At 34.3% G+C, this 26546-nt stretch overlaps 2 long non-coding RNA genes across 3 annotated transcripts; both read right to left on the reverse strand.

The window, feature by feature from the left end:
* Positions 1–15847: 15847 nt before the first annotated feature.
* On the reverse strand, positions 15848–18937 carry LOC143077184 (uncharacterized). 2 transcript variants are annotated; one of them, XR_012978940.1, is made up of 3 exons: positions 18764–18937; positions 16506–16709; positions 15848–16191 (listed from the first exon to the last, which is right to left on the reverse strand). It is a non-coding gene; the product is annotated as an uncharacterized LOC143077184 (long non-coding RNA). The 2 variants fall into 2 exon arrangements; XR_012978937.1 differs by lacking the exon at positions 18764–18937 and adding an exon at positions 18312–18553.
* A 1016-nt stretch (positions 18938–19953) lies between these two features.
* LOC143077344 (uncharacterized) lies at positions 19954–21624 on the reverse strand. Its single transcript, XR_012978943.1, has 3 exons — positions 21433–21624; positions 20597–20979; positions 19954–20006 (listed from the first exon to the last, which is right to left on the reverse strand). It is a non-coding gene; the product is annotated as an uncharacterized LOC143077344 (long non-coding RNA).
* Positions 21625–26546: the final 4922 nt, after the last annotated feature.

The raw sequence follows: 26546 nt of genomic DNA on the forward strand, positions 1-26546 counted from the left end.
GCACAATAAAGTAGAAGATGCGGCCGTATAAGACCAATTAATAATTTCTATATGCAAACAACAATGAGCAAAACCTTTACCTCATAGTCAGCTATGAAAAGCCTCGAAATGACAAATGTAAAACATCTCAAACGAGAAAACTAACGGTCTGATTTGTGTGCAAAATGTGTAAATTCCTACATAACATGAATTTTCTTAATTATTTGCCTGGTAAAACAATCCTTATTTAAAAAAATTAATCAATGAAAACGTTTTCTTTTAAAAAAAAAAATTTAGACCCCGACCAACTTTAAATCATTGAAAGTTGGCAACGGCAGCATAAGAGCACGTATTTCTTTTTCAAACATGATGCACATTTTATAAAGTGTTTTGTTAGAGATTTTTGAAATAATAATATAGTTAACATTTTCCATGAAATCGGGATTGATGTTAAAATTGTGGACTTACTTATACGTTAAAATAAATAATATGAATTATAATGTAATTATAAGTCACTGTTTAAGAAAAATTAAATAAAACCAAATTCTTGGACTTTTATATTAACGTTAGTATAATAGTCCAAGGATTAAAGTATTGATAAAATAAGATTATGAAAAGAAAAATAGCTTGCGATATACTACCTACATCTTTCACATAATCAAAGACAAAATCAAGAAGGTTCATTCAACCTATGCCAACATTTTGATAATTATGTATGAAATTGTGTGAACAAATGTTGGCATAGGTTGAATTATTTGTTACAGATTAAATGTTATAAAAACATAAATTAATTAGGGCTAATCAATATACAACCAGTTTAAACCTAGCGTTGAAGTATACAAAATATACAATTTCTTTTACAAGTACTAGTGAAAATATAGATTCTGGTGTGTGTTGAGGATCTGTATTTCATAAAGGAATAAGTTAAGAATTAATATAATTAGAGACATTATATGTCTCTGATATAATGAAAAAGGATTTTATATTTTTTATTAAAGGAACAATCATCTACAGTAGTAATATTAAATATCTATTTATCAGTGTCATTCTCATGAATTATATAAATATATAATGATCAACATATTAAATTATATGTAAAATAGATTTCTTCTAATACAATGGCATACGACACTTTTGAAACTCGTGTATTTCATAAATACTGACTCATGTAAAATATCTTTTTTATTAATTTAATATTAACACATACAGATATTAAGACAAATTTCACTAATATGATTGTCTCAAAATTCATACTATAAGATATGGTGCTGCATCTGCATAATCAAATGGTGTCATGTTGTTATCCTTGAGTCTCTGGAGCCAGTTTCACAAAAATATATCAGGAGTAAGACATGTCTTTACTTAGGACGGTTTAACGGCATATTGTTGTCCTTAATGGGTTTCACAAAGTGGTCCTAAGTTTGAACATCTTTTAAAGATGGTCACAAAGAAATGACTACACAAGAGTTTGTTTATATAAATTTCACTGATTTTTTTATATCAATTTTGCAAATTATCTTATTTTTATCTAATTATCAATTCGGATGATGGAGTTCTAAATTAGAGACACAAAATTTAACCATTAATCTTTCAAGTCAATATAATGAACAAAACAAACATGGAGTGCTTGAATTTTCTAAACTAAGACAAAATTAAACAAGAATGTGTCCCCAGTACACGGATGCCCCATCCGCACTATCATTTTCTATGATTAGTGGACCGTGAAAATGGGGGGAAATCTCTAATTTGGCATTAAAATTCGAAAGATCATATCATAGGGAACATGTGTACTAAGTTCTAAGACGATTGGACTTTAACTTCAACAAAAACTACCTCGACCAAAAGCTTTAACCTGAAGCGGGACGAACGGACGGATGAACGAACGAAAGGACACACAGGCCAGAAAACATAATGCCCATAAATTGGGCATAAAATTGGTGCACTATCCCACTGGAGTTACTGCCTATAAATGAATCATTTTTTTTTTTTTTTTTATATATTTGAAATAGCATTTTGTCTCTTTTTTTCTCAAGTATTGTTATATTTATGTCTTTAATTTGTTTTTGAAATTTAGTCTTATTTTTTTTTATAATAGTTCAATATTTATTTCAACTTAAATTTGCTACATGTAGTATTCAGGGTTCTATTTTTTTTGGCTTTTTAGAATTTTCTAATAATTCAATTTTTACCACAACTCAATTTTGAAAATACTTCATTTTTGTTTCTGAATTTTTAAAGAGTAATATTTAATGCTTAAATATACTGACTGTATTTTACCTTAAAAAATTTTCATTAATTAAAAATTGTTATAACTACACCTATTGTATTTTGTTTGTAGACATAGGTTGAATATATTTTTATAAAATGTTGGCATAGGTTGAAGACACCATCAAGAAGCATTTGAATATTAATTGAGGGAGCGAAATTACCAAATTACAACAAACATATATACACGTGTAATTGGGGAAAAGAGACAGAAACAAGAAACGAAATATTTACAATTTCACTAGCAAAGATAGGAGACGTCTCCTGGCAGAGAGAGCATTGCTTAATTTTAAGAAATAGAAGAAACAGATTGTTGAAGGCCGTACAGTGACCTATAGTTGTTAATGTCTGTGTCATTTTGATCTCTTGTGGAGATTTGTCTCATTGGCAATCATACCACATCTTCTTTCTATATATTTAAATCATTTTACAAGACATCAAATTGTCATTTTGTGCTATTGTTGCAGACAATTCTTCGCAAAAATTAAAAACTGTTATGTATCTAAAATTTTGTTTTAATTCAATGGAATTTTGCATTTGCACCGGCTTAATTGAAAAAATAAAACTATATAAAGAAGCAACTTCGAACATCTCTTTACTTTAAAGCGGCATTTTCACATGAGTAGAATATAAGGTCAACGTTTGAAACTTTCCGTGGAACAACGTCAAATTCGTCGTTTTATTAAGAACGTCGTGTAACGCTCAAGTGGCACCAATACCGTCATGTTGTGTTATAGAAATGTATTTGTATTTATTGCACTGATAGGCATAATGTGCTTAAAATAATAAAAGAATTGAAAATTGAATATGTATGTATATATGTTTATTGTGTTAATACATGTTGGTCACAGACTGTAAAGTTTATACGACAATAAAATATTTGATTTGATTTGATTTGTATTCCTTAAAGGGACACTAGCTGTCAAATTCATGATTACCGATTTGACTCAAACTCTCTTATTTGATTTATAACAATGTAAAACATTTATCCAAACTATCAGAAGTCTAAAATAAACAGTTTACAGAGCATGGGGTAGATAATATATAGGTTCGTTTCGTTTGTATTTTAGTCCAGACGCCATCTAATTAACTATCGATTTGACCTCAGATGACCATATAAGCGATGTAAACATAAATAAAGATATGAATAGATTAAACCAACACGTGCAATTGGATTTTTATAGGTCTGTTTGATTTTATTTTATAGATTAAAAATAGATGTTTCTCATTGCTTTTAACCGTATAAGAATGATTGATGTGCATCGAATTAGTAATCAAATGATTTACCGTAGTTTCAATTCTTTTTCTTTAAATAACCAGTACACGTACAATGCATGCGTTGTCAATCTCTAGGCTGAGTAGGGTTAAATTGAAGTTCACATGAATACGGATTTAAAGATGTCGACTCATTCACTTGCAGGTGAATAACTAATTATCAATGTTTCTTAGTGTAATTTGACAAAATTGAACCTTTTTGGCTGCAAAAAGCGAATTGTTATTTCACTATTTCACTTTCATTATTGATTGAACAAAACAAAAAAATCAAACTTTAGATTTTTTATATATCTCGTAGCTAGTGAGTGCCCCTTTAAGCATTTTCCATATATTTCAAACCAACATATGTATGAATGACTGACAACGGAGGAGAATACTTTTCATGAAACTACGTTAAAAGGGAGAAAAAATAAATTCAAAACTATAAATTCTCCGGCGTCATGGTATAAAAAACTTGTCTTGATTCTTTGAACTGAAACAATAGACATCTTTCGAGTTCGATGCATTTCCGTTAAAAACTCTGGTTTTAGTGAACGTGACGTCATTTGTGTGTTTAGGGGCGTCGTCACATCCATTCCAATGTAGAGCGAGTGGTTGGAAAACTATAATTCTATATTGTACAAATTATTCGGCAAATTGAATTCTCAAAATTGAAAATCAGCATTGTTGTCATTAGGGAATTGTCATTAAGTACCTACAGAACAACCATTATTTCTAGTTTATCCTGCACAATGACGATCACTAAGACGCTTGATGAACGTAAATCGTGCAGGGATACAGGCGACCCCCTCTATCTGGTAAATGACGTTATAAAGGCGCGTATAATTGACGAGTTTTTTCCGGTGACGGATGAACTCGAAAGTGGTCTATTAGGCTCACTAAAAATAGCATATACGTGTATGTAGTTCCGGTATTTTGTTGATGTATTGAAACGCCGAGGAAAAACAAATAATTGTGCCTAAACATAATTTAAGCTGAACAGGTTCAACAGGTCATCGGACAAACATGTTGGTATATATATCAGCAAGTCGACAGGTCAACAGACCATAAACACTTTGGCCATAACATTGACGTCAAGGGATAGACAAGTCTACAGTAACTAACAGTAGGACAACCGGATGTGCCTTTTTGGCCAAAATGTGATTCGGCGGCGCTCAGTAGTCCTACGCCGAAAATTGGACTTTTTTGCGTCGGCCGACGTCAGCTGAAAAATGGCGCGCTTTTGTAAAAAAATTTCATTTGTTTACAGCAAAGTACCGGCGGTAAATGCTGTTGATTGTAAGCACATTTATAAGAGAAAAATATATGAGTTTACTTATTATTTTCATGTTTGAACAACAAAATAAAAGAAAATCTTATTTTTTCACATCTGAACATAGAATTTCGGATTTCGATTTTCTGCACTGTTGAATTAAATAGCGATATTAAAAAGGGGTACAAAAAAAAGCATATCCTTCAATTACCCTAAAATTTTTACAGTGTAATTTCGCTAGGTTTTCACATCAAAATCCGTAAAGAAAAGGGGTGTCCAAAGTAGGGCAAAAAATTGTACCCATTTTAAAGTAGGGGTCTCATTTTTTTGAAGGTTTTTCCTTGCATGGCCGGTAGAATTAGAAATTGGAAAAGATTCTATTATTAAAGTAAATCTTCATTCAACTAACAAGAATACCTGAATCCTTATATATATAACCCCTATAAAAATATCAATATGTGTCAATTAATTGTAAAATTATAGATTTTTTTTTCGAAATTGAAGAAGGCGCCATTTTCGCCTATTTCTCTATTACGTCTATTGGTCTGCTATAATTATTAGATTATTCTAAAAAATCTCCGCCTCGATTTTTTTTATACTTTCATTTTAGAATCTTTGGTACATAACGCAGATGTTATGAAAAAATTAGGCACTTCTATCGAGTAGAAATGGAGAACGGTCATCTTTATTTTGTATGTCCCCACTATGGGGGCGTGGTCCTCCTTTCACTTGTTTCTGAAGTACACGATAGCTATTCATCTCTCGAAATTAATTATCAATTAAATATCATTGAAACAAAATGAATATATTTTAAGACATCAATAAATTTTAAGTGCTACTGATTTTTTAAACAGAATATGCCGGAATCGACCCCATCCGATGTTGTGTCAATACATAGATCAACGTTGTCAATTTCCGGCGCCGAAAATGTCAACGTGAAAATGTCATTAAAAGTTGGAATCTTTTCTTCTTTGTATAAATTTTGTTTATCTTAATGTCAAGAAAGTCATGCAATATGTTGAATCCATATCAACGTTATACCAAAACAGGCCTTACTTGGTAAACTAACAGTTAAGGCCTACATCATCAGCATGAGATTGACTTGTTGACATCTAGTCCAAATAATTATGACGTCTGGCAAGGCTATTTTAATTTTTTTTTTTCTGGGACGCCTTCCTACGACTATGCATAGAGGGAGGAGGGCGACCATTTGCTTTTCTATGTATGACTAGGTGGTGGTAATTCGAAGAGAGTCCTGGTGTGTTTGTACTAGTACCTGTCTGTCCTAGGTGCTTTACCTTTATATCCATTCAACGGTAGCTGTTCATATTTTTTTTGTTACTTTGTTTAATATAAATTATTTGAATGAAGTATGTAAAAGTTTGTTGCCAACTTTTTTAATAAACCGCATAAACCATAACATTGGAGATCTATAGTAGGATATTTTTCTGGATTGACTATTTATTAATTTGCATCCATTGCATCATATGCTTTTATTTCTAAATATATTTTTCAATTATGCATACAGACGCAGAATATTCCTTTTCAGGTCGTCTTGTGTCATGTTATTTAGGGGTCTTTTGTATATGTAGCTTACTATGCATTATTGGTTCTGCTAAAATAAATGTTGAAGCCTGTCAGAGATATATATTTCGTCATTTGGTATCTGGTGAAGAGTTGTCTCATTGGCAACCATACACTAACTTCTTATTTTCATATTAGAATTGTAATCAAGCCTCAAGCAGGCAAACTGAAAGGGAACTGTAGTACCTTTAATAAATAACTTCTTACAAAAAACTGTTCCACTTAAAAATAAATTAATAAACAGCTGCGCCATGAGCGCATGATACGCCCGACGTCTTGTGTGGAAGTTTTATGCAATAATCATAAATAGTTTCTGAGGAAGTTTTAAGCAATAACCATTTATTGTTTTTGAGACATGGCGGGACATGTGAAACACCCCCCCCCCCCCCACCCTGTTTTTTTTTACAAATATCACTAAAATAAAATTTTGAATCAAACCAAAAAGTATACAGATCTTTAAATTAGTATAACAAAGAAGTGTGTACAGTTTCAAGCAATAGTCATAAATTGTTTTTGAGATACGGTGTGACATGTAAAAAAAAAACCTCCCCCTTTTTACACAATACTCAATAACTCAAAAATAAAATTTTGAGTTATCACCAAAAAGTATACAGATCTTTAGATTAATATAACAAAGAAGTGTGTAAAGTTTTAAGCAATAATCATAAATTGTTTTTGAGATACAGCATGACATGTAAAAAAAACCTCCCCCTTTTTTACAAAATACTCAATAACTCAAAAATGAAATTTTGAATCATCACCAAAAAGTATACAGATCTTTAGATTAATATAACAAAGAAATGTGTAAAGTTTTAAGCAATAATCATAAATCGTTTTTGAGATACGGCGCGACATGTAAAAAAACCCTCCCCCTTTTTTATAAAATACTCAAAAACTCAAAAATGAAATTTTGAATCATCACCAAAAAGTATACAGATATTAAGATTAATATAACTAAGAAGTGTGTAAAGTTTTAAGCAATAATCAAGAAACGTTTTTGAGATACGGTGCGACATGTGAAAAAAAACACACCCCTGTTTTAGTTACAAAGTGCCGTAACTCAAAAAGTTTAAATCTTATTTTCACCAAAAAGTATACAGATCATTTGACCATCATAAGAAACAACTATTTTAAGTTTCATGAGATTTGGATAAGTCGTTCTCAAGTTACGGTGCGACATGTTTACGCCGGACAGACGGACAGACGGACGGACGGACGGACAGACGGACGGACAGACGGACGGACACCGGACATTTGTATACCATAATACGTCCCGTCAAAATTTTGACGGGCGTATAAAAATCAATGAAATATTTAAAATGATATGGCATCTCTTTTCTCCTTTCAGTCACAGGGGCTATGTTGTATGGTTGGTTGTATCATACATTTGTAACTGGTGATAGGATATACGTGTAGTAATGCAGTGTTGAATACTGATTCCCCTCTCCCTAAATTGATAGGGATAAAATAATTAAATTCTTTCACTAAATCTCAATAATAGGGCAAAAGTGAAGGAAATCAATCTAAGCACACTATTGGTTCTGCTCTGTCAGACATGTTTTCTGCTCTTTGGTTGGGTTGTCTCTTTAACACCTTGCCCATTTCCATTTTCAATTTAATAGATTATTTAAGTATGTGATATGTGATAAATATCGAAAAGTGAGCTTATTTGATCAAATTCAGCCTTGTGATTCAATTCTTGAAAAAATATCAAAGCAAAATTGAGTTTTACAACATATGGGTGAAAGGTAAAAGTCTTAATTTACCATGAAAAAAGTCAAATAATTCTGGAATGGTAAAAATTGAATAAGCCCAAAAGTTAAAGTGAGCTTTCTTTAAATTAAACACATGCAAAATAAAAGGGAAACACTTGAGTCCAGAGGGAAGATATATTTGTTTTTCAGAAGTATACAATACAAGAGTGCACACGCTGAAATGTCTCGCTTTCTTTACTAATCATTGATATTATGTTGATAGTCTTAATTATAAAGCTTTATTACAACTGTCACACAAACTTAACATTAACCAAGTAAACTAAACATTGACCAATGAAACATGAAAATGAGGTCAAGGTCAGATGAACTGTTTAAGGTAGTCATGTACAGCAAACAAATCTTCCATACAACAAATATAGTTGACCTATTGCTCATAGTTTTAAGAAAACACAAAACAAAAACTTAACATTGAGCAGTGAACTGTGAAAATGAGGTCAAGGTAAAAAAAACCTGTGTGACTGGCATATAGATCGTAAAATATTTCCATATACCAAATATAGTTGACCAATTGCATATAGTATTAAAAAAAAAGACCAAAACTCAAAAACTTAACTTTGACCACTGAACCATGAAAATAAGGTCAAGGTTAGATGACACCAGCCAGCTAGACATGTACACCTTACAATCATTCCATACACCAAATACAGTAGACCTATTGCATACAGTATAAGAAAAACAGACCAAAACACAAAAAGTTAACTGTAACCACTGAACCATGAAAACGAGGTCAAGGTCAAATGACACCTGCCAGTTGGACATGTACACCTTACAGTCCTTCCATACACCAAATATCCTAGACCTATTGCTTATAGTACTATCTGAGATATGGACTTGACCACCAAAACTTCACCTTGTTCACTAATCCATGAAATGAGGTCGAGGTCAAGTGAAAACTGTCTGACGGGCATGAGGACCTTGCAAGGTATGACATACCAAATATAGTTATCCTATTACTTATAATGGGAGAGAATTTAACATTACAAACCAGGTGCTCCGCCGGGCGCAGCTTTATACGACTGCAGAGGTCGAACCCTGAACAGTTGGGGCAAGTATGGACAAAACATTCAAGCATGATACAGCTCTGAATTTGGATTGTGATCAAATTTTGACATTACATGGGTTTTTTTTTACACAAAACAAATGTCAAGATTTTACAAATCAATTAAAGATTTCTTCTTCAAACTTTTTAAATCTAAAATTAAATAGTTGACACAGCACAGGTTTCTGACACAGAATGAATGTGGTCTAATGAACTTAAAAGTTTTTTTTTGCCTTTGAGCAATTCACTATGCTGTTGAATATTAATCCTCTCAAAATCAAAGCGCTGTAAGCGCTGAAGGCAGTTAACCAAAAACCAAGGCAACCGTAATTATGAAAACTGTGGCAATGTTGCCTCAACATTAAACATTCATATATAGTACATTCATGTTTATCTAATGATTTATTTATTAAGGCAAATAATTTATATGTTATCAAGGTTTCAAAAGCAATGCATATATCAATGTATATTTTTTATGGTGAGTCTGCAGTGGTACAAGTTCCCAATGATTGCAGTTGTTCTACTTGGTAGTTAACCTTGGTTTTATTTGACTGCTAGAAGTTCAAATTGACGTAGTATGAACATGTAATAGTATGAATGGACTGGTTTCCCTGGAAAGAAAACTGAGTTTGTGTTCTATAGTACAAAAGTTATGAGACACGAATCAGACAAATGTTCACTACAACAGGGATCAAAGATGAGGTCTGACTGACTTGCCCATAGTAAATGTAAATGATTTGTTATTTTGTCCCATACATATGCATGTATATAATTTAGGGGTGGGGATCTCAACGGTTTTCAAGTTCTCAAACAGGTAGGGGTAGGCAAAGGATTTAGGGGGCAGGGGGCCCGGCCCCCCTTTTTGGGAAAAAATTTGGTTGCTTATATAGGGAATCACTGGAGCGGGCGCCTCTTAGGTCAGTCAGTGGGCCCCACTTATGAAAATTTCTGGATCCGCCACTGGGGGTAGGGTGACCCTAGGGACTTCCCCTACATTTCATTTTATTTGTTATATTGTCCCATACATGAATATATATGGTTTAGGGGTGGGGATCTCATTGGTTTCCAAGTTCTCAAACAGGAAGGGTAGGGTGACCCAAGGGACTCCCCCTATATTTCATTTATTAGTTATATTGATCCATACATGAATATATATTGTTTTGGTGTGGGGATCTCGACCGTTTCCAAGTTCTCAAACAGGAGGGTTGGGATGGCCACAGGGACTTCCCTTATATTTCATTTGATTTGTTATATTGTCCCATACATGAGTATATATGGTTTAGGGGTAAGGATCTTGACCATTTCCAAGTTCTCAAACAGGAGGGTGAACAGTGACCTCAGGGACTCCCCCTATCTTTCATCTGATTTGTTATATTGTCCCATACATGAATATATATGGTTTAGGGATGGGGATCTCGACCATTTTTAAATTCTAAAACAGGAGGGGTGGGGTGACCCCTAGCGACTCTTCCTATATTTCATTTGATTTTTCATATTGTCACAAACATGAATATATATGGTTAAGGGGTGTGGATCTCGACCGTTTCCAAGTTCTCAAACAGGAAGGGTTGGGGTAACTCCAAGGACTCCCCCTATATTTCATTTTTTATTTATTATATTGTCCTATACTTGAATATATGCAGGGGCGGATTCAGATGGGGGAGGGTTGCGGGCTTGTTGTCCCCTTAAATTTGCAAAGCATGGGTTGTTCTCAGCTTAATAAAGAAAATTCCGATAATTTTACCTCAATTTTTTTTTAGCCTCGATCTGCTCGGCGAAAATTTAAGTTTGCGCCTCTCCTAACCTAAAATCCTTGATCTGCCCCTCATATGGTTTAGGGGTGGGGAGCTCGACCGTTTCCAAGTTATCAAACAGGAGGGGTAGAGTGGCCCAAAGAATGCCACCTATATATCATATGATTTACTTACATTAAGGTACATATAATATAGTTGCATTATTTGTGAAAATAAAGAATGAAACTTTCAGCTACTTTAATTGACCCTTCAAAATTGAGAAAAAACAAATAACCCCTCGAAATTGCAGTAATATGTTTACACTTTAAAAGCATCTCACATGCATTATCATCATTTATCATTTATAAAGAAAATTTAGACTGTGACCATGAACATGTACATATTGTTAGATATACTGTTCCCAGCTGTCACGTTGTATTGGATTTTTAAATTAAAATTTATCAAAAAGTAATTTTTAGTTTCTGAATAAAATATTTTTCTGCTTTTTCTTTCTTTTACATATATCTTTTGGTTTACAATACTAGTGTTTATATTCATTTACCATGCATAGGTGTATTTTTTCACCTGCTTGGATTTATTTTGTAAATGATCGTCAAACCCGGAATTACCCTTATCCGCTTCCGGAATCGGATCCGATTTTGTAAAATTTTGTTTTCACGGCCACCATTGTTATGTGTTTACAATGTTGTTTTTGTCAAACAGATACGATTTTACTCAAATTTATTCAATATTTGTCGGCAATTTTCTGTATAAAGCTAGCGGTTGAACAAAATGAACATCGCTGTCATGAATAATAATGATAAAAATAAGTTTTTAGCTCGTTTAATTGGAGACTTTGGTGAACATGGTGAAAAGGTTTGCAAAGTAATTTCTTATTTTCTTTCAAATGTAAGGCGACTACGTCGGGCGTAGCTAGAAACCAACTATCCTAGTCGAAATTCCGCTTGCAAAAGTGGGAGGTCTCGGACCACCGCTAATTTGCACACCTGCCTCAAAATTAAAATGCTACGAAAATTTCTTTTTCTAATTTGAAATTGCCGCCAACAGCATGAACAGTTGAATTATATAATAGACTACTGACGTAGTTGTTCTACGTACATGTATTGATGACAAACAGTATTCCTACGACTTTTGTCATTTGGGAAATCTAAACTGCTTGTCTTCAGAGATTTTCGGCGATTAAATATTTCATACAATTGTTCTTTGACATCTTAGCTAAAAGCAGAAGTCACAATGAACTACACAAGGATTTTTAATAAGCACTACTTCCTATGTGTAACTTTAAAACTTTTGGATAAATCGACGATCATTTAAGGTTTTTCTGGTCATTTTTTTTGTAATCCAGAATAAAAAGTATTAAAAAAGTGTTCAATTACTTATATATAACATAGTAACAAGCTAGATAATAACAATGGCAAGTATTTCAGGATTTATTGTGTAGAACAAAAATCTAGGGTGCTCGCATAATGCAGCTTAACTGCATAAAAATGTTTGAAGAAATTTTCTTTTTATTTATGAAATCTGAAATGAGAAAAATTTAAACCCCCCCCCTTTTTTCACATCCCTGTTTCCCTTTTTCCAAAACTGATATCAATTCAAATTTCTAATGGAGTTTGCAACAATAACTACTCTTTTAAATACATCATAAAATATTAAAATGTAAAATAAAGTGCTTGTTATCACTGAATGGTAAAGATTGGTTGGTAGTAAAAGTGAATATACATTGTTTATTGTATAAAACAATAAAAAAAACTTCATCAGCAACATTTTATATTGGCAAATTTCCAATGAAGTTATTTACATAAAGTTATTGGCAAATAAAAATAGAAAATGACATCATAGTCATGTCTGGCAAATGTCCAACATACATTATCTAAAAACATTTTAGATAAGATAAGGAAAAAAAGCTTCATCAGCAACATTTTGTATTGGCAAATTTCCAATGAAGTTATTTACATAAAGTTATTGGCAAATAAAAATAGAAAATGACATCATAGTCATGTCTGGCAAATTTCCAACATATATTATCAACTACTATTCTATACAAAGAAAGATAACTCCAATTGAAAATTAATTGCTATTGCACAATATTGTGCAATTAGATATTTCTTGCTATTGTGCAATACTGTGCAATTGAAAATTTCTTTCTATTGCACAATACTTGATATGGAATCCTGATTTGGACCAACTTGAAAACTGGGCCCATAATCAAAAATCAAAGTACATATTTAGATAAAGCATATCAAATAAGCTCAAGAATTTAATTTTTGTTAAAATCAAACCTAGTTTAATTTTGGACCCTTTGGACCTTAATGTAGACCAATTTGAAAACTGGACCAAAAATTAAGAATCTACATACACAGTTAGATTTGGCATATCAAAGAACCCATTTATTCAATTTTTGATGAAATCAAACAAAGTTTAATTTTGGACCCCCATTTGGACCAACTTGAAAACTAGGCCAATAATTAAAAATCTAAGTACATTTTTAAATTCAGCATATCAAAGAACCCCAAGGATTCAATTTTTGTTAAAATCAAACTAAGTTTAATTTTGGACCCTTTGGACCTTAATGTAGACCAATTTGAAAACGGGACCAAAAAATAAGAATCTACATACACAGTTAGATTCCGCATATCAAAGAACCCCAATTATTCAATTTTTGATAAAATCACACAAAGTTCAATTTTGGACCCTTTGGGCCCCTTATTCCTAAACTGTTAGGACCAAAACTCCCAAAATCAAACCCAACCTTCCTTTTATGGTCATAAACCTTGTGTTTAAATTTCATAGATATCTATTTACTTATACTAAAGTTATGGTGTAAAAACCAAAAATAATGCTTATTTGGGCCCCTTATTGGCCCCTAATTCATAAACTGTTGTGACCTCAACTCCAAAAATCAATCCCAACCTTCTTTTTGTGGTCATAAACCTTGTGTTAAAATTTCATTGATTTCTATTTACTTAAACTAAAGTTATAGTGCGAAAACCAAGAAAATGCTTATTTGGGCCCTTTTTTGGCCCTTAATTCCTAAACTGTTGGAACCAAAACTCCCAAAATCAATCCCAACCTTCCTTTTGTGGTCATAAACCTTGTGTCAAAATTTCATAGATGTCTATTTACTTAAACTAAAGTTATTGTGCGAAAACCAAGAAAATGCTTATTTGGGCCCTTTTTGGCCCCTAATTCCTAAAATGTTGGGACCAAAACTCCCAAAATCAATCCCAACCTTCTTTTTGTGGTCATAAACCTTGTGTTAAAATTTCATTGATTTCTATTCACTTTTACTAAAGTTAGAGTGCGAAAACTAAAAGTATTCGGACGACGCCGACGACGACGCAGACGAAGACGCCAACGTGATAGCAATATACGACCAAAAAATTTAAATTTTTACGGTCGTATAAAAATCTAAGTACATGTTTAGATTCAGCATATCACAGAGGCCCAATAATTCAATTTTTGTTAAAATCAAACTTAGTTTAATTTTGGACCCTTTGGACGTTAATGTAAACCAATTTTAAAACAGGACCAAAAATTAAGAATCTACATACACAGTTAGATTTGGCATATCAAAGAACCCCAATTATTCAATTTTTGATGAAATCAAACAAAGTTTAATTTTGGACCCCGATTTGGACCAACTTGAAAACTGGGCCAATAATAAAAAATCTAAGTACATTTTTAGATTCAGCATATCAAAGAACCCCAAGGATTCAATTTTTGTTAAAATCAAACTAAGTTTAATTTTGGACCCTTTGGACCTTAATGTAGACCAATTTGAAAACAGGACCAAAAATTAAGAATCTACATACACAGTTAGATTTGGCATATCAAAGAACCCATTTATTCAATTTTTGATGAAATCAAACAAAGTTTAATTTTGGACCCCCATTTGGACCAACTTGAAAACTAGGCCAATAATTAAAAATCTAAGTACATTTTTAAATTCAGCATATCAAAGAACCCCAAGGATTCAATTTTTGTTAAAATCAAACTAAGTTTAATTTTGGACCCTTTTGACCTTAATGTAGACCAATTTGAAAACGGGACCAAAAATTAAGAATCTACATACACAGTTAGATTCGGCATATCAAAGAGCCCCAATTATTCAATTTTTGATAAAATCAAACAAAGTTTAAATCTGGACCCTTTGGGCCCTTTATTCCTAAACTGTTGGGACCAAAACTTCCAAAATCAATACCAACCTTCCTTTTATGGTCATAAACCTTGTGTTTAAATTTCATAGATTTCTATTTACTTATACTAAAGTTATGGTGCGAAAACCAAAAAAAATGCTTATTTGGGTCCCTTTTTGGCCCTTAATTCCTAAACTGTTGGAACCAAAACTCCCAAAATCAATCCCAACCTTTCTTTTGTGGTCATAAACCTTATGTCAAAATTTCATAGATTTCTATTTACTTAAACTAAAGTTATTGTGCGAAAACCAAGAATAATGCTTATTTGGGCCCATTTTGGCCCTAATTCCTAAAATGTTGGGACTAAAACTCCCAAAATCAATCCCAACCTTCCTTTTGTGGTCATAAACCTTGTGTTAAAATTTCATAGATTTCTATTCACTTTTACTAAAGTTAGAGTGCGAAAACTAAAAGTATTCGGATTTTCAAATTTTGCGGTCGTATAAAAATCTTAAGCTTTTTTTCAAGAAGTCACTGAACCATGAAAATGAGGTCAAGGACATTGGACATGTGACTGACGGAAACTTCGTAACATGAGGCATCCATATACCAAGGATGAAGCATCCAGGTCTTTAACCTTCTAAAATATAAAGCTTTTAAGTAGTTATCTAACGCCGTCGCTGTAGCGGCGGGATCACTTTCCCTTTGTCGAGCTTTCTGCAACCAATGTCGCAGACTCGACAAAAATGAGGAATCTTATAGTTATAAACTATACAACAGTGATATTGCTTTGAAACTTTTTTTTCACGAAAACAGCTGAGTCAATAATCTGATTTTTTTTACTAAATATGGTGACATTTCACTTATGCACATTTTAATGTTGATGAGTCTCGCATATTTTAAAATCCTCTTTTTACTACACAATGAGCCCATAGTCAGCTTAAGTTTCATTTATTCCATTCTGCATAAATTCAACAAAAATGTCTGCTAATAAACACTTGAAGCACCTCGGTTACCATTCTGTACATGAATATATCTCTCATAACAAATTTCATATACATTGCTGATTCCAGGTATCAACATTTTAATCCTCCAGTAAAATTATTCTTCTGACAGGATGTGTTGTGTACTGAAAATAAAAAAAATATTTTGTTATTAAATAAAGTTTGTTGATTCAATTGAAAAGTAATGATGAATGATAATTTAATATATTATATTTCATTGTTATGGGCATCTTTGACCCAAATTTTTAACTTCCATTCCAAAATTATTCCATTGCCAATTTTCTTATCTGGCTGTTAAATGTAAAATATTTTCAGTTATCAAAATAGTGTTAATTCATAATGTCTATCATGTTTGTTTCATATTTGTGGGATTGAAATCATAGCGCATTGTAAATTACCCACTGATGTTACCCTGAACAGACACATTTGGATTACTTACCCTAAATATATTCTAGTCATATTGTTTTCTATTTTAAACAAAATAATTTTGCTTTCAGCATTACTTGTCTTTGACATTCCATTTGATTACTGTTTTCTTGCTGTATGTATATCATATATGTGCATGTTCTGCAAGTGTTTTTGTTGATATATAAAAAGTCCTCTGTTTTGAATTTTTGATTCATAGTAAACATCCTTCTCCATCCTGTAAATATACAGCAAATGTACATACATCTACTAAATCAATTATACTAAATTATTCAAAGCAAAATTAAGCAAAATTAATTTTGCATTGTTATTATCAACACATGAATAAAAATTTGCCAAATAAATTACCAAGAAAAAACATATTTTCTTGCTCCAATGAAGACCCATTGGTGGCCGTCAGCTGTTGTCTGCTCTTTGGTTTCTTTGACACATAACCCATTTCCATTCTCAATTTTATATATTTATAATGTATTATAAATGATTATGCCTCTAGCATTTCTGCTCAATACATAAAAGTTACAGGCAAAGAAAACATATTATAATAGTGTACATACATGTAAATAAATGCAAGCTGAAATTTTATACATTTTGGCAAGGATTTGTATACAAATCCTTGATTTTGGAGGCACTCACAACCTAGTTTTAATTTAAATCCATGTAGTAAGAGTACATTTTTTGAAAGTAATTACAAACTGTAATATTATCAATGGATTATCATTTCTAATTAGCATGATTAGTTTGTATATATATATATATGACTATAGCCTATAGGAATAATATAACAAAGTTACATAATGGATATAAAGAATCTGTACAGGCATATTAAATTTGGGGTCTCACTAATTAGCAACAAGAAGCGTCAAGAAGACTATTTAGCGACAAGAACACATTTTTTTTTATTAAATATAAAGAAATATATACATTCAATTTTTTTTTAATATACGGGCAGAAATAAATTGATATTTTTTTTATTTCTGTCTCTGATTTCAGTTCTTTGTATTTCACAATTTGTGTCTGTATTTTCTGCAAGTTTATTATAAATTGTACAAAGAGAATTTTAAAAAACAAATTATAAGATAAATATATTATTGTTCTAAAACAAGTAAAAGTAATATCATAATAAACAGGGTAAACGTAATACTGTTAAACATAATAAATGATAAAATATCATGTAAATAAATTTATCAATTTGTTTTGTATCAATATTAAATTTTTTGTTGCTAAAACTGTTTTCTTTTGCATATTCTTTTAATACTTATTTGGAAAAGTAATTTTAAGGAAAAAAAATGTTTTCTTGTTGCTAAATAGTTTCTTGTCGCTAAAATAATTCTTCTTGTCGCTTCTTGACGATTCTTGTCGCTAATTAGTGAGACTGTAAATTTGTAATAGTTCCTGGTCATGGGGATACATTTTAATGCATGTGTAAGCTCTGAAATGGGATGGAAATTCAGTGGTTATTTCAATGTGTAAATTTCTTTTAAAATATGAGAGATGAATTTAGAGGATTCATGATGGCTATCTTTTTTTTTTTAAATGGGAAAGACGAGTCTGTGTCTGTTATCGCTTTCCCTTTGTATTTTATGTTTATGAAAGATTTAATTTTTATGAATATTACATGTACATTTTGGTGTACATATTATATGAAATTAGGGACACAAATATTTTTTTTCCAAATGAAATATTATACCAGGTATAAAATAGCCAACAGTAAAAGTGGGTCCACTTTTGAGTTGAACCCACGAAGTTCAGCAAAATTCGTGTAGCCTATATTTTGCCATTTTTGGGGCCTGGAAATTACCCCCCTTTTTAGAGAACTTACAATCGGCATGAAACGGGGTCATACGTGCTTTCGAATTTGATTCATTTTAGTCAGTATTTGCAGTTAGAGGTTTACAATGTTCTATTATCTGAGCAAAAAGTGAAAGCGTGAATATTTTCCATGGAGATCGTGAAGAACGAAGAACACCTTGACCAGTTTAAAAACGGATGTTGACAACTTGTGTGGGTGTAATATTTCCGGAGACAAGTGCGGATACCTTAGGTCGAAATCCGAATGTAATTCATTCAATACTAGCAGAGACATATATACAAAAGTGCATATATACATATATATGTCTCTGATACTAGTATATGAAAAGGAAATGATGATATATTGGATTTTAATTTTCATGTTTGATATAATTTTACATTTTATTTTTGCCGTTTAAATCATTTCTTTGGATCCGACTTATTTGATAATAATTAACTGAAATATCTGGAATAAACCTTTACCTTTTGTGTTGCTTAGCATAAAGTTTAAGCATCCAAGAATGTCATAAATGCAACTTTTCAGCGTGGAATGCCAAATCCAACGTCAAATAATGGCCGCCATTACGTGTTGACAACGTCGTCCAGTGAACCGTATCACTGAGCACCGAAATCCTTACTCAGGCGCTTCCGGTTGTCCTACTGTAAGTATTCCTTATATCAATGCATTGACGTTACGCACGATACTGGTGTCACCAAACGTAACGTCGAATTACGACGTTTTCTACATGGAAAAATGAAACGTTGAAAAACGACGGCATTGAAAGACTGAATTTAGATGTTTTTAATTCGATTGTATGTTTGTTTTGTTTATTTCCCTTTCAGTTTACGTTAATTGTTTCTTTAGTTTGTCTTTTTTTAATGTTTGTTTGTTTACTTTTTAAGAAATATACAAAATATAAGAGCAATTCAAAGACAAAATAACTCGTTCAATTTTATTCCGAATAGTCTGTTATAAACTGCTTTGCTCTGCCAGTCCAATTATTTCTTCGTGAATGGCCAAGGACAAATCAATTACGGAGTCCGTCAAAATATCATTTGTTACATATAAGACAGATTTGACACTCACAATTACATTTTTACGTTTAATTAAACTGTACGATAAAGGTCCTGTTTTTCTGTAATATAATCCACGAATAACGGTAGTTCCTTCTGGGTACTGACCCTGCCAATCGTCAGTTTCCGAACTTTTCAGTTTTTCTTGACATGATCCTGCCTTCATTAGATAAAAGTCTTCTCTTTCATCGTCTGTATATAAGGCAACTAAACTTCCTTTTCGGATCATATCAACTACATCGAAATCGTCATCTGGGAAGATATCTTCAACAATTGCACACCCGCGTTCCTTTTCTGTTTGTATATTTTTTACTAAGCCGACAAGTTCTGTATGTTGACAGGAATGAGCCATGTTGAGCAAGCAGCTATCACAGCTGTAGCATGACAAATTTCTTACCGAAAGTAAGCCTTCTCGTTCTGAAATGATTTGATGAATATTTCTGTTCTGAGGTATGGACTTAAAGTACCTGTCGCGATTCCGATCTATGTTGTCTATGAATCTGAAAACACGCCTTAAACAAACTGACGAATCTCTAGTTTCCTGTAGGTTTTCATTTGCAAATTTATAAAAATTATGAGCTGTTTGAATTGTTGCTTTCAATCGCTAAGTCAGCTTGTCTTTTAACATATCCACCCGCAGCATCTTGAGGGCCTACAGTGAAAAATATAAATATTTAGATCAGATATTGTAAATACTATGGCATAAACAAGTATTGGAAATACACTAACTGCAAATGTTAAGAAGATTACAGAAGCGACACGTTTGGAATTTTTTCAGATGTGTTCGGTGTGGGGATCCAGAATTTTGAAAGGGTTGGAAAGGGGGGTCTTTTCACGGCGTAAAATTCAGCATAATTGACCTTATTGTATGATTTCTTTAAATATTGTGTTGAAATTCGGATAGTTTTTCATGTTTAACAGATTTGAAGGTTAGCGGGCGGCGCGCACTTCTAGTAATCCGCTCATGGATGCGAGTTAGAATCTCACTCATTCATTACAAGGTGCGTTCGACTCCAAAGATTGTAAACTAATCTGGCGAAGATGGATGTTTTATTTCCGGAATCCCACAATGATAAAAACTGTGTGCCGTGGTGACGAAAGTGAGTATTGGCAATCATACCACATCTCCTTATTTTTATAATTATTGTGCGTCCACTACCTGAGTGCAATACGTGTTGAATGAGTTTTCTATCTCTTAGGGAACAAACCTATAGATAAATCATTAAGATATCTTCGACCTACCTTTAGCGTGTGAAGTCTCAAAATAATTCCTTATTAGTCTGTCGTATCCAAAATCTTGCTGTCCATTTGACACATCACCCATACAGTGCCTTGATTTATATTGACATTGGCAACCATCAGTATATTCGTGCATTGTTGACACATTATAGGATATGGAATTCAAGTATTCTTTTATCTGATTTTGGACTTCATGGACAAAATGATGATCGTGCTTATCATCATTACTAACTACAAAGAAATGTTCCTTAATAATATTTGGGTTTTCAGTTGTGCTGTCCTTTCCGTCGTACTCAAGAACTGCGTGTCTATAAATGATCGACACGTGAAGAGACACCTCTGTGCGTTGGAAATAGGAACTTTGTATTTCTTCTCTGGCTGAACACCTTTAAAACAGAATAAAGAATATGTTTATCGTTTTTCTCAATTCAACAGCTGAAAATCACGGCATGGAATTTTTTAGAACATCATAAAATTGTAATAATAATTGTTGGCATTTCCGATATTGTATTGATTACAAGTTTTTGTCAAAAGGAATATAAATACATGTACATGAATTTCAAACAATTATACGGAGTTAATTTTACGGACAATTTAAAATAGTAATCTTATCTAAGATTTGACAACGAGGCTGTGAAAAATGCAAGGGTGTTCTCGATTTTAATTTTTGAATTGGCGAAGTGTGTCTGTTCCCTCAGGCTTTGAGAAACATTACATATTGACCAAGTATGCCAGTTTTGTGATTACATGTACTTGTATGCGTAATATAATAAAATTGATTCAATTACCGACAGATATATTGAAAGTATTAATGTCATATACCTATATTGAAAACTTACCTAAAGTTTTCTGAAAAGTCGTGTATACAAATACAATCGTTGGCAGAAAGGTTCGATATAATAGCCTTGAGTTGCTGGTTTTGCCATGCTGCTCGGAATTGGTGTGAGGGAAAGGTAGATAAAAGCTCCAGTAGAAATTTGAAAAGTGTTCCTATTTTTGTTTTGTTTTTTTTACTGGCATAAGTTTTTTTCTTTCCAGCGCCAATGTATTGTATTAATTATCACATGTATTAATTTGTATTATCTCCCTTACTCCATGTGTCATGATTATACATGTATCATTGATGGGTTATTTCCCTTTACTGTTTATCGCCTCACGATCTTTATTAAATGTGCCTTTCTAACGATCACATGTGTTATAGTTTTCTCTGCTTACTGGCGTGGCGGCAGCGGTTTAAGAAACCCACATCTCAAATAACTCAACAATTTGAACATTATTCCACTCTAGAAGTAAAAGGTGAGCAGGAAAATTTGTCATTTATTCTGACTAACACGACAACATTTTCTATTGTTGGACTTAACTGATCTTTACAAAATGGCAGGCACACGTGCTCCAAAACAATGGTCACTCTCAAAAGTTGAAACAATAACATCGTTTGAAGCATGGAGACAAAACTTACAATATACCTTGTCCCTTGATCAAAACTTCGCAGCGTTACTTGTAGATGGATTTACATGGCTGAAGAAAACCAACGCCAATCCTTTACGTGGCATTGCTGACGACGGCGAGGCGGTTGCCGAAGCTAACCGACGAACAGCAGCCCAAAAGTGCACACATTTGGACCTTATGCTTGGGCAAATAGCAAATTACTGTCCGATTATTTCAAGAAACACTATAATTAAAATTCGACATCCATTAATTCTATTTGGCAGTCAATTCGTCTACACTACGGATTTCAGTCTACTGGTGGACACTTTCTTGATTTTAATAGCATCTTTTTGGAACCAGATGAACGTCCTGAGGACTTATTTCAGCGATTGGCTAGTTTTATTGAAGACAATATGCTTCGTGCCGGTGGCAATATTCATCACCACGGAGAAGTACCTGAAGCAGACGAAGAACTATCGCCTTCTTTGGAAAACCTGATTGTACTAACTTGGTTGAGACTTATTAATCGTGACTTGCCTAACCTAGTGAAGCAGCGATATGGAACTGAGTTACGGTAAAAAACACAGGCACTTGATAGTTTACTTGACGAAATTCATTCAGCCACTGATGCCAAGGTTTTACGGGCGTCAATAAAAGACAAACATTTTGACAGAAGTGCAAAAAAGACAGGTAGTATAAAAACTGGTCGTCAAATAAAGTGTTGTATTTTATGTAAGCAAGCAGGTCGTCCGTCCCAACATTTTTTAAGTACTTGTAAATATTTACCTGATGAAGACAAACAATATATGTCCAGAGTAAGACAATCTTATTGTACAGAAGTAGGTGATAGTGAGTCTGAGGACAATGTTAATGTTGATAATGAACAAGTCTCATTTTTAAATGATAATGTAGGTCCTAGTAAGCTTAGAGTTGTATCTGCTTTAAGACGGGTGAGCACTAAACAGTCCCCTTACTTTAAGGCATTTTATAAACATTTCCCGCTTGAGCTAACACTAGATACGGGTGCTGAGGTGAGTATGATAAAAGCTTCTTCCGCGGATTACATCGGCGTAACAATCAAGAAAAGCAACCATTCCGCTGTACAAGCTGACGGTGTTACCCCGTTAAATATAGTTGGTGAATGTCATTTCACACTTTCGAAAGACGGAATCGAGTTACAGTTAGAGGCCCTAGTAGTGAACGACTTGGACGTTGATATACTCGCCGGTATTCCTTTCATGTCATCGAACGACATCGCGATTTTCCCTAGCAAACATAAAATCGTAATACGCGATAAGGTAACTGTTATGTATGGTAGCCCAAACGAGGAACTTAACTCTAGTAATACTCGCGTACGTAGAACACATGCCTTTCTTATCCGGGCTCCATCAGCAAGTTCAGTAGTTTGGCCAGGATGTTACGGCGAATACGACATCCCATCGGAAATGGAATCGGATTGCATTCTCGCGATCGAGCCTCACACTGACGCTTCTCGCACGAAAGATTGGCCCAGTCCCCAAATTGCTCAGTCCGTCGCAGGCAAAATACGCATCGTGAATAACACGTCGGTACCGCAGTTCATACAACGAAATGAACGTTTCTGTCGAGTACGTCTTACAACTACCATAGACAACACAACAGAGGCTCCGGACAATATCCGTGACATAAAAACAACTACATAGACCCAACACATATTTTCCAATTTTTCAAACAAGTCTCTGTAGACCCAGATAATTTACTTAGTCCAGATCTCCAAACCCAGTTTAATGAACTTCTGCGAAAGTTCAGTGAAGTTTTTAGTCCGAACTTTAAAGGTTATAATGGAGAAATAGGTCCTTTTGAAGCATCTGTTAATATGGGTCCTGTCCAGCCTCCCCAAAGGAAAGGTAGAATGCCACAGTATTCAAAAAATAATTTGGTAGAACTCCAAAACAAATTTGACGAATTGGAATGTAAAGGAGTGTTCCGTAAATCCGAAGACGTCGGAATTTCAATCGAGTATATTAACCCTTCATTTCTTGTCAAAAAAGCTTCCGGTGGTTTCCGACTTGTAACAGCATTTGCCGATGTTGGCAGATATAGTAAGCCGCAACCTTCTCTTATGCCCGACGTGGATTCCACACTCCGTACGATCGCACAGTGGAAATATATAACCAAGTCTGATCTTACGAGTGCATTTTACCAAATCCCCCTGGCAAAAGATTCGATGAAGTATTGCGGAGTCGCGACCCCTTACCGTGGAGTTCGCGTATATACACGTTGTGCGATGGGAATGCATGGTTCCGAAACGGCTCTTGAAGAACTAATGTGTCGTATAGTGGGGGATTTCTTACAAAAAGGTTGCGTAGCTAAGTTGGCCGATGACTTATTTTGTGGCGGTAATACCCCGGAGGAGCTTTTATACAACTGGGAGTGCGTTCTTCAGTCGCTACAAAAAGCAGGAATTTGCCTATCACCTAGCAAAACTGTTATTTGCCCTAAATCGATAACAATCCTAGGTTGGATTTGGTCACAGGGTTCAATTTCCGCTAGCACACACAGAGTAGCAACACTAGCCTCGTGTCCCGTACCAGACACTGTGCGGGGTCTTCGATCGTTTATCGGTGCGTACAAGATGCTAAGCCGCGTCATACCGAATTGTTCCAACTTAATAGCCCCATTAGAAGAGAAAATAAGTGGTATGTAATCAGCTGACAAAATTATTTGGTCCGACATGCTAAGGGAACATTTCGAGTTTGCCCAAAAGTCTCTGAGCTCCCGTAAAGCCATCCTGCTACCTAAATGCAGTGATCAACTGTGGATAGTCACAGACGGATCCGTCACTAAACGCGGTATCGGAGCGACCCTTTACATAAATCGTGACGGTAAAGTGTCCTTAGCAGGATTTTTCAGTGCTTAGTTGCGTAAACATCAAGTGTTGTGGCTACCGTGTGAAATCGAAGCGCTTTCCATTGCTGCTAGTGTCAAACATTTCAGTCCCTTTATTATTCAGTCAAAACTACAAGCTAATGTGTTGACAGACAGTAAACCATGCGTACAGGGATTTGAAAAACTTCTCGCGGTGAATTTTCGGCCAGTCCGCGTGTCACATCGTTTCTATCAGTTGTAAGTCGATACCAGGTCAGCGTCAACCATTTATCCGGTCGTGCAAATATTCCATCCGACTTTGCAAGCAGAAACGCACCCGTTTGTACAGAGCCTAATTGTCAGGTTTGTTGCTTTATATCACGTACCGAAGATTCTGTCGTTCGAGCCGTAAGCATTCAAGATGTTCTCAATGACGAATTTCGCTTACCTTTCACCACCAGGTCGGCCTGGATTAATATTCAATCAGAATGCCCTGATCTTAGACGCACTCACGCTCATTTAAAACAAGGCACTCGGCCCTCCAAAAAACTGACAAACATCAAAGACGTCAAACGTTACCTGAATGTTGCATCAATCGCGAAAGACGGTTTGTTAGGTGTTCGGCGTTGTGATCCTCTTGCTCCACCCAACGAATTGATCATTGTTCCACGTAGCGTTCTTGACGGACTCGTCAACGCTCTACATATTAAGTTGGACCATCCGTCAAAACACCAATTAAGCCTCGTCTTAAAGCGTCAATTCTACGCCTTAGATATGCCAAAGGCGACCGAACAGGCTAGTGACTCCTGTCACACATGCGCGTCTTTAAAACGGTTCCCTAAGAGCCTCGTCGAGCAGTCTTCAGAAGACCCACCGGACTTGGTTGGCATATCTTACGTGGCCGACGTTCTTAAGCGCAACCGTCAACTCATACTGGTCGTCCGAGAAACTGTAACGTCGTACACTAGTACATGCTTTATCAAAGACGAAAAACTGGGTAGCTTGCGAGATGGGCTAATACACTTATTGATACCTTTAAAGCCTTTAAACGGTCCCAGTGTTGTCGTTCGCGTTGACCCGGCCCCGGGTTTTCGCCCTTTATGTGACGATTCATATTTAAAGCAACTCAACATATCAATTGAAATTGGCCGTGTTAAAAATCGGAACAAAAATCCAGTTGCCGATAAAGCCATCGCTGAGCTCGAAGACGAGTTACTTGGTGAGGAATGCGATCATTCTCCTCTATCTGAAAATACACTAGTTATTGCTACCACGAGACTTAATTCTAGGCTTCGCCGGCGTGGATTGTCCTCCCGCGAACTATGGACTCAAAGAAGTCAGTTTACTCATGAACAATTGCCAATTTCCGACATGAACCTTATTCGCGCACAGCACGAGGCTCGAAATAAAAATCACGGATTTAGCGAAACTTCTAAATGCAGTCGACCCAGTCGTCCGACCCCTGATATTACTATAGGGGATTTGGTTTACCTTTATATCGATAGGTCAAAGACCCAATCGCGAGATCGGTACCTTGTTGTAGCTCGTGATGGCGACCGGTGTTTCATCAAAAAATTCTCAGGCAATCAACTCCGCGCCTCGTCCTACAAAGTCAAACTTTCGGAATGTTATAAAGTTTTAAACACTATAAGTGTCCAGCAAAATCCAAGATATTCTC

Source organism: Mytilus galloprovincialis, chromosome 1 (genome assembly GCF_965363235.1).
Source record: "Mytilus galloprovincialis chromosome 1, xbMytGall1.hap1.1, whole genome shotgun sequence".
Taxonomy (NCBI): domain Eukaryota; kingdom Metazoa; phylum Mollusca; class Bivalvia; order Mytilida; family Mytilidae; genus Mytilus; species Mytilus galloprovincialis.